Source organism: Diuraphis noxia, unplaced genomic scaffold (assembly GCF_037042655.1).
Source record: "Diuraphis noxia isolate RWA-SAM2 unplaced genomic scaffold, SU_Dnox_SAM2 contig0001, whole genome shotgun sequence".
NCBI lineage: Eukaryota > Metazoa > Arthropoda > Insecta > Hemiptera > Aphididae > Diuraphis > Diuraphis noxia.
The window spans coordinates 79,622,017-79,631,965 of NW_028301711.1; positions in this window are offsets into that span (position 1 = coordinate 79,622,017).

Consider the following 9,949-nt stretch of genomic DNA (forward strand, 5'->3'; position numbering starts at 1 on the left):
TTTTTGGACTTATCGAATGGTTTAAATATATTAATTAATATTTCTAAGCTGATTATTGTAGGATATGATAGGTTATACTATTCCTTTATCGTAGGCAATCTCGTTGAACATGATATTCGTTTGTTGTCGTAAAAAGTATTTAGAAAAAATATATAGACAGCATGTAAGCAAATGGACTTTACACTGCAAAGCATATGAAACCCAGAAATTCCCCAATAATTATAAATGTATGACCATAACATTATTTCGAAAATGATAAAATTGTTACTTATACCATTTGAAGATGATTTAAGAAATGTGCCCACAATTCTTTAAGGAATGTTTGAAATGTCTTGAACAATTGTTGCCCAATGATAAAAATGTATCGTTGTTTATTAAGAATTCTTATAAACACATTTTCCGACCAATTATGTAAATCATCTAAACTAGCACAGGCAATGTTATATAATGGTACGTTTTTAAGCTATATTATTTAATCTTTCGTGAAATAAAGTCCGCACTTAAGTGGCTTGTGCTGTAGGCACACACACCAATACTTACTGCTTACTAGAAATATTTAATTCGTAAGATGGACCAAAAAAAGATGATCATTTGGGAAGCATCAAGGTTTAGGTATACGAGTATATGTATAGTATACAGTATAACTGGACTACAAATATATCAACATCGAAATATATCATTCGATTAATGATCGAAAAATGAAAATTAAGACCAGAAAATATTTTATGGCGACATAATATAATATTTGTATTTTAATATGTGTCTCAAATTTCCTAAGTAGTTTACCCCAATGTCAAAATAAATTTGAATGGTAATAAATTTGCTGTAGAAATATGTAAAAAAAAAAATTAGCCATTATAGCCAACGAGTCTAGTTATTATTTATATTTTTAGAAAGCTGTGAGACTGTTTAAGTATATAATTTTCTACATATTTTATTAGGAGGTGTCAGGAACAATAATATAGGAAACAATATCAATTTCTACATTAAACAGACGAATTCGTTCTTGTCTAGTGTTCGAAAACTCTAAATAAAGTCATTCTTGACAGTGCCTAATTATTATCGTCATTGTCGGTTACATAAATAGGTATCCGCCTGCAAACGGGTCTCAGTTTGGTTTACTGTCATCGGCGGAGGCGACGGCACTGGTATCGTCGAGGGGGTTTATTGAAGGGGTACCACCACTATTTACCTCCACTACCGCCACCGGTCGTGTTTACACAAGCGGCGTGCACACACACACACGCGCGTATAATAATATATATTATGATGTACGCACGGGTGCTATGTGTGTGTGTATGTGTGTGAGTATTATATTCCGGGCCGTTGTCACCCCGCGCCGCCTCCGTTCGGTCGGAAAATTATCTTCGCACTACTGCAGATTTCACAAAGGACGCGAGCGGGCACAATATCAGGGAGTTGTCTCTCTCTCTCTCTCATCCTCTCCGAGACCCTTTCCGCACCCACCGGAACTGTAGTCGTCGTCACTCGTCGCGGATAGTATAATATATCCATATATATACATACCTATCTATACAGAATAATATAATATAATATGTGTCGTAGTCGATTCGCCGCCGCCGAAAAACGACCCCTTTTGTATAAACACGCGTGCGCGGCATATAATGTACACATAACACACACAGACACACAACATATTATATTTTATATTGTAGCGGTAGACTAACACGCCGAAATTTACACAGTTATTAAATTGAAATTAAACCGTTTGGCTGTCACCCGATGGCATAATATTGTGCGTGGGTGTGTGTGTAACTGCAGTATAATAATAATATTATATGATACCAACATCGTGTCGATATCAATTTTTCTGCTTATGGTCTACTGCTGTTTCTGGGGGTAAGGCGGATGGTAAAGCGTATTAGAAGTTCTGTAAAACCAATATTGAAAATGAGAAATTTATTATGAATTTCAAATAATAAACGACAAAAATATTAATTTATAACTATATCATAATTTTCCATTCTCAATTTTAGTTATACATATTCAAGTATTGGTAATAGAGAAAACAAATTAATATACTATAGGTATATGATGTCTAAGTATATAACAAGTAAGTTGAGGGCTGAAACGTACTAATTATTGAGAATGGCCAATGAGTAATGACCACGCCAAATCCCCGACCCTCTTCCCCTCAAACATTCAATCGATTATTCGCTAAATCCAGCCGTTGAATAATTTGCCACAAATATGTAATTTCGAGTTCAAAATCGTGATGTTATAGCTATACAGTCCAACATATTATAATAGGTCAAAATTTAAGATGATATAAAACTAAATTCAACTTATGCATTTTTGAGGTATAAGACTTCTGGGCGCAAGAAAAATATTCGAGTTATCGAGTTTTGAGTTACTGTGACTTGACCGTATACAACATTAACATATAAAATTATAATATTATGTTCAACGACGTCAACTACACTAAATAACGACTACGAAAAGTAGGTTAAGTAGGAAAAGTGGTTAGAAATATTTATCAATATTTGTTTCTCAAAATTATATAGGTTTAAAAACAAAATAACAACATATAATATAACAAAGTTGAACGAGTGACTTTTACAACTTAAATTCGTATTTTTTCGGTCGTTTGTTTATAATAACAAAGTATTCTGCAACGACGTTAAAATATGTGCTTTAAAGTTAGCTATTAGGTATGGAGAAAATAAAAAAATGAAACGTTGATCCATAGAAAATTAAAGGTTTCTAGAGTCAATTCGCTAAAGTATACCTAAATATAATAAAATAATGATTTTGAAGTATTCGCTTTAAAAAAAAAAAAATACAAATATAATGCCCATTGTGGCGTGTATTTAACCGTGTACAAACTTCTCAACATGTTAAGTTATATTAAGTGAAACCGGGATTTAAACATTTTGTACCGCTGTTCGAACACAAAACTTTTTAATCGACTTTGATGGACTAAGTTTTCAACATTATACTGAAAAAAAGTAACGACAAATCGAACGGAACTCCGTGAATGTGAAATATACCTACGTCACGCATTCGTGGCAAGTTATTTAGTGCTTAAATTTTGATAAAATGTCAATTTTTTTACCATGCATTTTTTTTTTTTTTTTTGGCCAATCCCACTTTATATGAAATCTTTCAAGTTTTTGGAACATATTTTAAAATTTATTTTCGTCACGAAACTTTGATCAAGATCAAGCATCATCATGAAATCTAGATAAGTAGGAATCTACTTGAAGGTTAGGTATGAGCGTATCCACCAATGTAAATTTTAAACGAAAAAAATGTCATACGACTCATACGCGTACGCGTAGTTTTGGGTGATAAGGAACGATTTTAACGAGTTTTTTTTTATAGATTGTGAGTACAATTTGTATGCTACTGATGTTTCAAAAACTGTCTTAAGAAGCACTTATGTGTACAGAAATATATGATGTATCAAAAATAAAGTTTATTTTCATATAGGTATTTTTCAAAAGTGTACATGTATACGCGTTGGTTATAGTTGGGAATTGAGATGAATATGAACACATGTTTAAAAAGACCAGTTTTCCTCATTCTTATGTTGAATAATTTAACATTTTATTAAAAGGTGTAATGACAATTTTTTTTTATTATTATTAATTAAAGGCTTCAAATACAAAGGTTTATTAGCCTACAATGGTTTACATGTTTAATTTATAAATATAATGAAGATTTGATAGTTGTGATGTGCTGTCAAAAAAAAAAATGTAATTTGTAGTTCCTATTCACCCCCCAAACAATAATAGTAGGTACCTACTAGGTAGGTATGTTAATTATAATAATATGATCAGCGTGATTCGCGTTAGGAGAATCGCAACTTATGGGTTATACATGAATTTCAATAATGAATAAATCATTTGTGACAAGAGTAATTATATCACTGTTATAAACTTATAACAAAATTATATTTCCTTTTGACTTTTAAAATTCTGATCAACAAAATAATTCCAATCATCCGTTGCTATATTGTTATTTAATATGTATGAAGATTCCAATAATTATTATCGATTAATGCACATAAAAAAATGTTCCTTTAATATAAATAAGCATATATTTAAAAAAATAAATTGTATTGTATTTCATATAACTTTTTATGCAGTTAATTTACTTACTATAGTGATAACTATAATATATAATATAAATATTTTACAGCACATTTGGATCTCACGGGGTGCCACACGAATTGTATATAATTGAGTGAGGTTCACATTATATTCTTTGAGAAGAAACAAATTAATAATCCGTCATGATCGGTACACGCAAAGATCTCGTGATATCGTTCAATTGCAAGTTTCTTGTGGATAACTGCAACAGCGTGCATTATTGTTAAATGATGGTAACCATCATTATTATTATAATATATATATTTATATATTCACGTCATATTATCATGTGCGTACGAACGCAAAACGTATTTGTGAATCGTTAAAAAAAGTTTAGTATCATTACAAATGCAAAGCGTAAAATTACATTGTATTGTAATGATATAATTGTATGGCAAATGACATTCGTGAAGGTTTTATCGTCCATCATCGTGTTAAGCGTACATTACAATATTATATTGCGATATACATAAACGGTGTACCGAACAATTTTTTTTTTTTCGTTTCCATATCGGTGCGTCGTCACACGCATAAAAAAGAATATAAACGTACTTATCTATTACATGTATAACAGATTAAACACATGCGTTCACAATCACAATATAGTGCTGTTTTACAACCGATGAATAATAATAATAATAATAATAGCAGTATCATTGACAGATGGTTGGGGATATTAATAGTAAATTATTGTGATATCCCTTTTGATATTATTATATTATTATTATTTCAACTGCTGTAGTGCTGTGTGACACACAATTTAAAAAAAAAAAAAAAACATAAACGTGTAGGCTAGATATTCAGTTTTAAAACAAACATACACCATGTATAACCCTTTTCTGTGTATGATATAAGTATTATTTCTGTATATAATTCACTATACACAAGTTATTATTATTATTATTATACTGAGACACTGAGTACGTAATACGTTTTGAAATGAATAATATATAATGTGTTGTTTTAAAAGAAAAGAAATCTAAATTCATCTTAAAACGTAGTCATTATATTATATTTTATTTGTATATTATATGAATGTTGACAAAAACATTAACGCTTCTTACACGATTTTGGTTTCTTAGAATGTCAAATTTGAATTGTGAGTAAGCTAATTTACTAGAAAAAACTCGATTCGATTGCAGATAAAAATTAAACAAATAGTTTCGTTTCTTTATTTTATTTAAAATCGTCCCACTTGCACCATATAGTATTATATACACGCACGCGTATATTCTATAAAATATATTATTAACTTATCATCAATATTCTATACTTACTTATATTATTTTACTGTTCAATATATTTATTTGATCGTAAAAACTCCTCACAGCATCTACAAAATTAAAACCTAGTGCATACGGAAATCCTTATTTTATAAACCGTTCGTAGATAATGATTTAGTTTCTTTTTTGTTAAGAAAATTGATATCGTATTGTAGGTATAGAAAAAAAATAATTGATGCGTTTCAAAATTACTACTTTATATGTTAGCTAAAATTAATTTGAGACACACTAAGAAACGATCTACTAAATCCTAAAATATGATACTAAAGCCGTTGAAATTTCTTATTTCTAAAATAAAAGAATGATATTGTAAGCATTGCTTTTTTGATTTCTCAGTTACAAAATGTGCGTATGCAGATGTTATGTGACAGTATTCAGCAGTGCCTACGTAGGTATATCATATAGTATTTAATAAAATCAAATATTTTTAAAATTGTTCCTACGTAGATCCTTGGAGAAATATTTTTCAATCGGCCCCAAATTTGCTATATTAACCAATATTGGACGAATTTTAATATCAATAAATAATAATGATTTTATCACGTTTGATGACTGTATACTATATTATTGATATAGCTATCATTAAAATCATTACCTGGGCATTGCGGCAAATTTCTCATACTGGTCCAAAATGTTAACAGCCCTTTGAGATTTTCTCGAATGCTTGGCTGGATTATCCGGGCCTGTTGCTACTATGTGGAATTATAATTCATAATTTCTACTCATGAATCATTGACTTTTAATTATGTAAAACTATTTTTGCCCATTGGTAATTTACTATAAACCTAGGTTATTTTTAGAAGTCAATCAACTGGTTCAATAAATAAATAAATAAATAAATAAATAAATAAAGAATCTCTGAAGTAACGCAACATTTCTAAATTTTAGAAATCAAAATGAGATATTTACGTGATTATAAATTTGTAGTATCAAAAATCAAGAATTGCACAATAACTAACCAAGAAAATAAACCAATAAATCTACTTTTTTTTATCTAATTTGCCTTGCAATAAACCGTACAATACTTAATATGATTCTAAAGGAAGACATTAACGGTCAAACATCGACTGCCGAATATGGCAAGTGCAAAGAAGAGCTTGAATATTGTAAAACACTTACACCTCAATATAATACTAAGACCGAAGCCTGAAAAACAATCAAAAAATGTCATTATTCCATAAAAAAAAATCATATTGTATGACGAAATTTAAAAGGAAATTAACAAGTTTAAGAATATTTGAACATATTATCTGCAATAATGGCCTAGGCAGCAGAAGTTGTTTAGTTCAATAAATAAAAGTGAAAATAAATATAGGGCACCTATATTTGTATATAATATAATTGTATTGAATTGCACACATAATCATTTAGATATTTATTCAAAAAAGTTTGTTGCATTATGTAGATTCTAAAAAAATGAATAAATCATAAACTGACAGTAAAAATGGGATAAGCTGTTAACATAATTTATCAACATTCACTAAATCTTAACATTAAACTGATTGTACAATAATATTTCACTCTTGTGAATACATAGCGAAAATCCCAGATTAACTCATGAGTGATGATTAACGAATTATTAAAATATTATTTACCATAGCTATTACCTACGCTAATATTACGGGATTTAATATATATTTAAAAATTATAACAATACTTTTAATTTGAATTTCATTATTTTTTTTTAACCTATTAAATTCATAATTTTACATTATAATATACCTAACTCTTTTAGGGCATGAGACCTCGAAAACCCTCTATAACATTCAAACCGAATTTTTACAATACATGAGTATAACAATACTATAAAATATTATATACAGACACGGCCTCTTCAATGCTCGTTCATAGCTCATAATAATATTATTATATCTCTATATTGAATGTTATAGTATTATATTGTATTGTTCTGGTACTTTCGAGTGGTATATGGACCGTAGTAATAATGTTGTATTATAAAGACTAAGCGGTTCCCCTGTTTGTAAAAAATAAAACAGCAACAACTAAAATGACACAAATTCTATAAAATATTATCTAATATGTTTAATCATCAATAGTGGCATGACGTAGTTCATCGTCAATGATACTTTTTAGTTTATGATACTATTTAGTTTTTATATGATATTGTAATATCAATAAATTATGCACACAAATCGTATATATCTTGATAAAAATATTATTATCTTTTATCTTTTATTCTTACCTGCATTAAATTCTAAACGTTATTTGTCTTGGATACAAATTTATTAATCCATAATTTTAATTTATTATATCATATTGTTTATCAATTGATAAAAAAAAATATTATGTATAGGTACTAATCAATATTTGTTTTACACAATCCGCAAAAAATATAAAAAAATGAAAACGTAGATATTATTTTAACTGTGCCTACTTTTAAGTATTCTTATACACTTTAATTTATTATTCGAAATATAGTCACAAATATCTTTGTGAGGATTGCTACTAATTGTTATTTTCGATTGGTATGCTGTGACGTCAGCTACACTGAAAAACACGGTAATACCGTGATGAATTGTGTGTCTTAAATTTTAGTATTTTAAAAATGATAACGTTTAACGCGTAAATAAGGTTTTATACTCTGTCCAGCGTGAGAACGTGTCGCGTGCCTACTAAATTTTGATTTTTCTACGCATCCCCAAGCGACACCCAGCCATAAGGGAACCAGCTTCGATAGCAGGGTGACGATGGGGGGATGCGCAAAATCGGAACGTTCTCTCGCTGGATAGAGAACCCTTAGTTATTTTTTCTGTAAATGTTATAATATAATAATATAATTTACTATCGATTTATGATTTACTCTTGAAAATACATACATTTTAAGGAACAGCCTCAGCATAGTAAGTACCTAGGCATGCTTATCTTTTTTTTTTTTAAATAAAAACACAAATATATTATCTTATAATTATGTAAAATACATAACTTCCTTTGGATCTTTTATTCTTCATATTTATCTAGTTAAATACTTTTTAACTGTCTTTTATCTCTATCATAGTTTATTTATCTATTCCCAGCACTTCCTAGTCAATATATAATTATATCCTGCTAACTTTGGTCGCAGTCGGTAGTTACCCTATCTCCACACGACGACGTGTCTATACACTATACTAAACGCAGAGCGTGTGATTGTAATAAAGTTGTTTACAACATTTAATCTATTAATCATTGGACGGTCAGAAAATATAGGTGAATTCTAATTAGAACTATATGATTATTAGCAATAATTTCTGTCATATTTACCAGTTGATTTTAGTTGGAGTCAATCGAAGTTATCTCAGAGACTTTGTCGTCGTTTGTAAACTCACGTTGAACCTAAAGTCGGCTCGTACACGGCGGCCGGCTATTATAATAGTCGACGCATTAAATCGCATCGGAACACGTATACCTACATAATATTGTATAATAATAATAATACTGCAGTTACGCACAAAAGTATAAATCACGTAGTATTGCGCTTCGAAATCGTGTAGTAGCGCGTATAGTATGGGTAATAAATTATATGTCAATGCGTATATATTTTATAGACTGGTTATACACACTGGTCACCGTCAATCACCGCGACAGTACCTAATTCAAATGATTTAAAACCGTGTCACATTATGCGGCCGTTACACAATGCGTTTAATACACAATACTCATCCTGTAAGACGAACGATGGAAATCTATAAATGCGTATATAAACATGTAAATAAATAGCGTAGGTACATTATTAATGATATACGCAAAGCATTTTACCGTGCCTGCATTCGACGGGAGACCATTTATTCATATTAAATTAGCCTAGTTAATATAAAATATGTTCAAAAGTGTGCGATGTATAATGAAACTAATAACTTTTATACTATCTACCTAGTTATGATAAGCTAACGCTCAGAATATTTAGTTACATAATAAATTAATACGGTTAAAAATAAATCATACATAAATTTGCTGTGAACAGTTACATTTAATATATAGAAAAATATTAAGTTAACTCAATTCAAAATAAGTCAGTTAATTTGTTTTAAAGCACCGCCTGAATCAAATGTACAATGCACGTGACTATATTTTTTTTCAAACAGTAACTAAACGCTTAATATGATAAAAATGCATCCTAAGAACCTAATATAATATTATACTATTATTCCTTCCTATTGCAAACTATACCAACTAATTGTACCTATTTGTTTATGCAATTTTACCTTTGTGTTCACTAAATGTTAACATTAATTATTTGTTTATTATTATTCAAAATTTCTGAGCACAGTGCTTGGGCGGTTATAATACAATTTGTAAAACATAATATTTTATATGGTTTAAAAAGAAATTACATTTTTTTGTTTTGTTTTGTGATTTCCATTCAAACCCGGGCAATAGTCTAAAGTAAATATAGTATCAGCTAATTATAATATTGTTAATGATCATCTACAGTCATATAGATATATTATTAGTTACTAGGAAATATTGTGTTAAGGACATTATGTAATAATACAGCGTGTTATATGAATTGTAAAAGTGATCGCCTGCAAGTATGACGACGGTAATATTGTT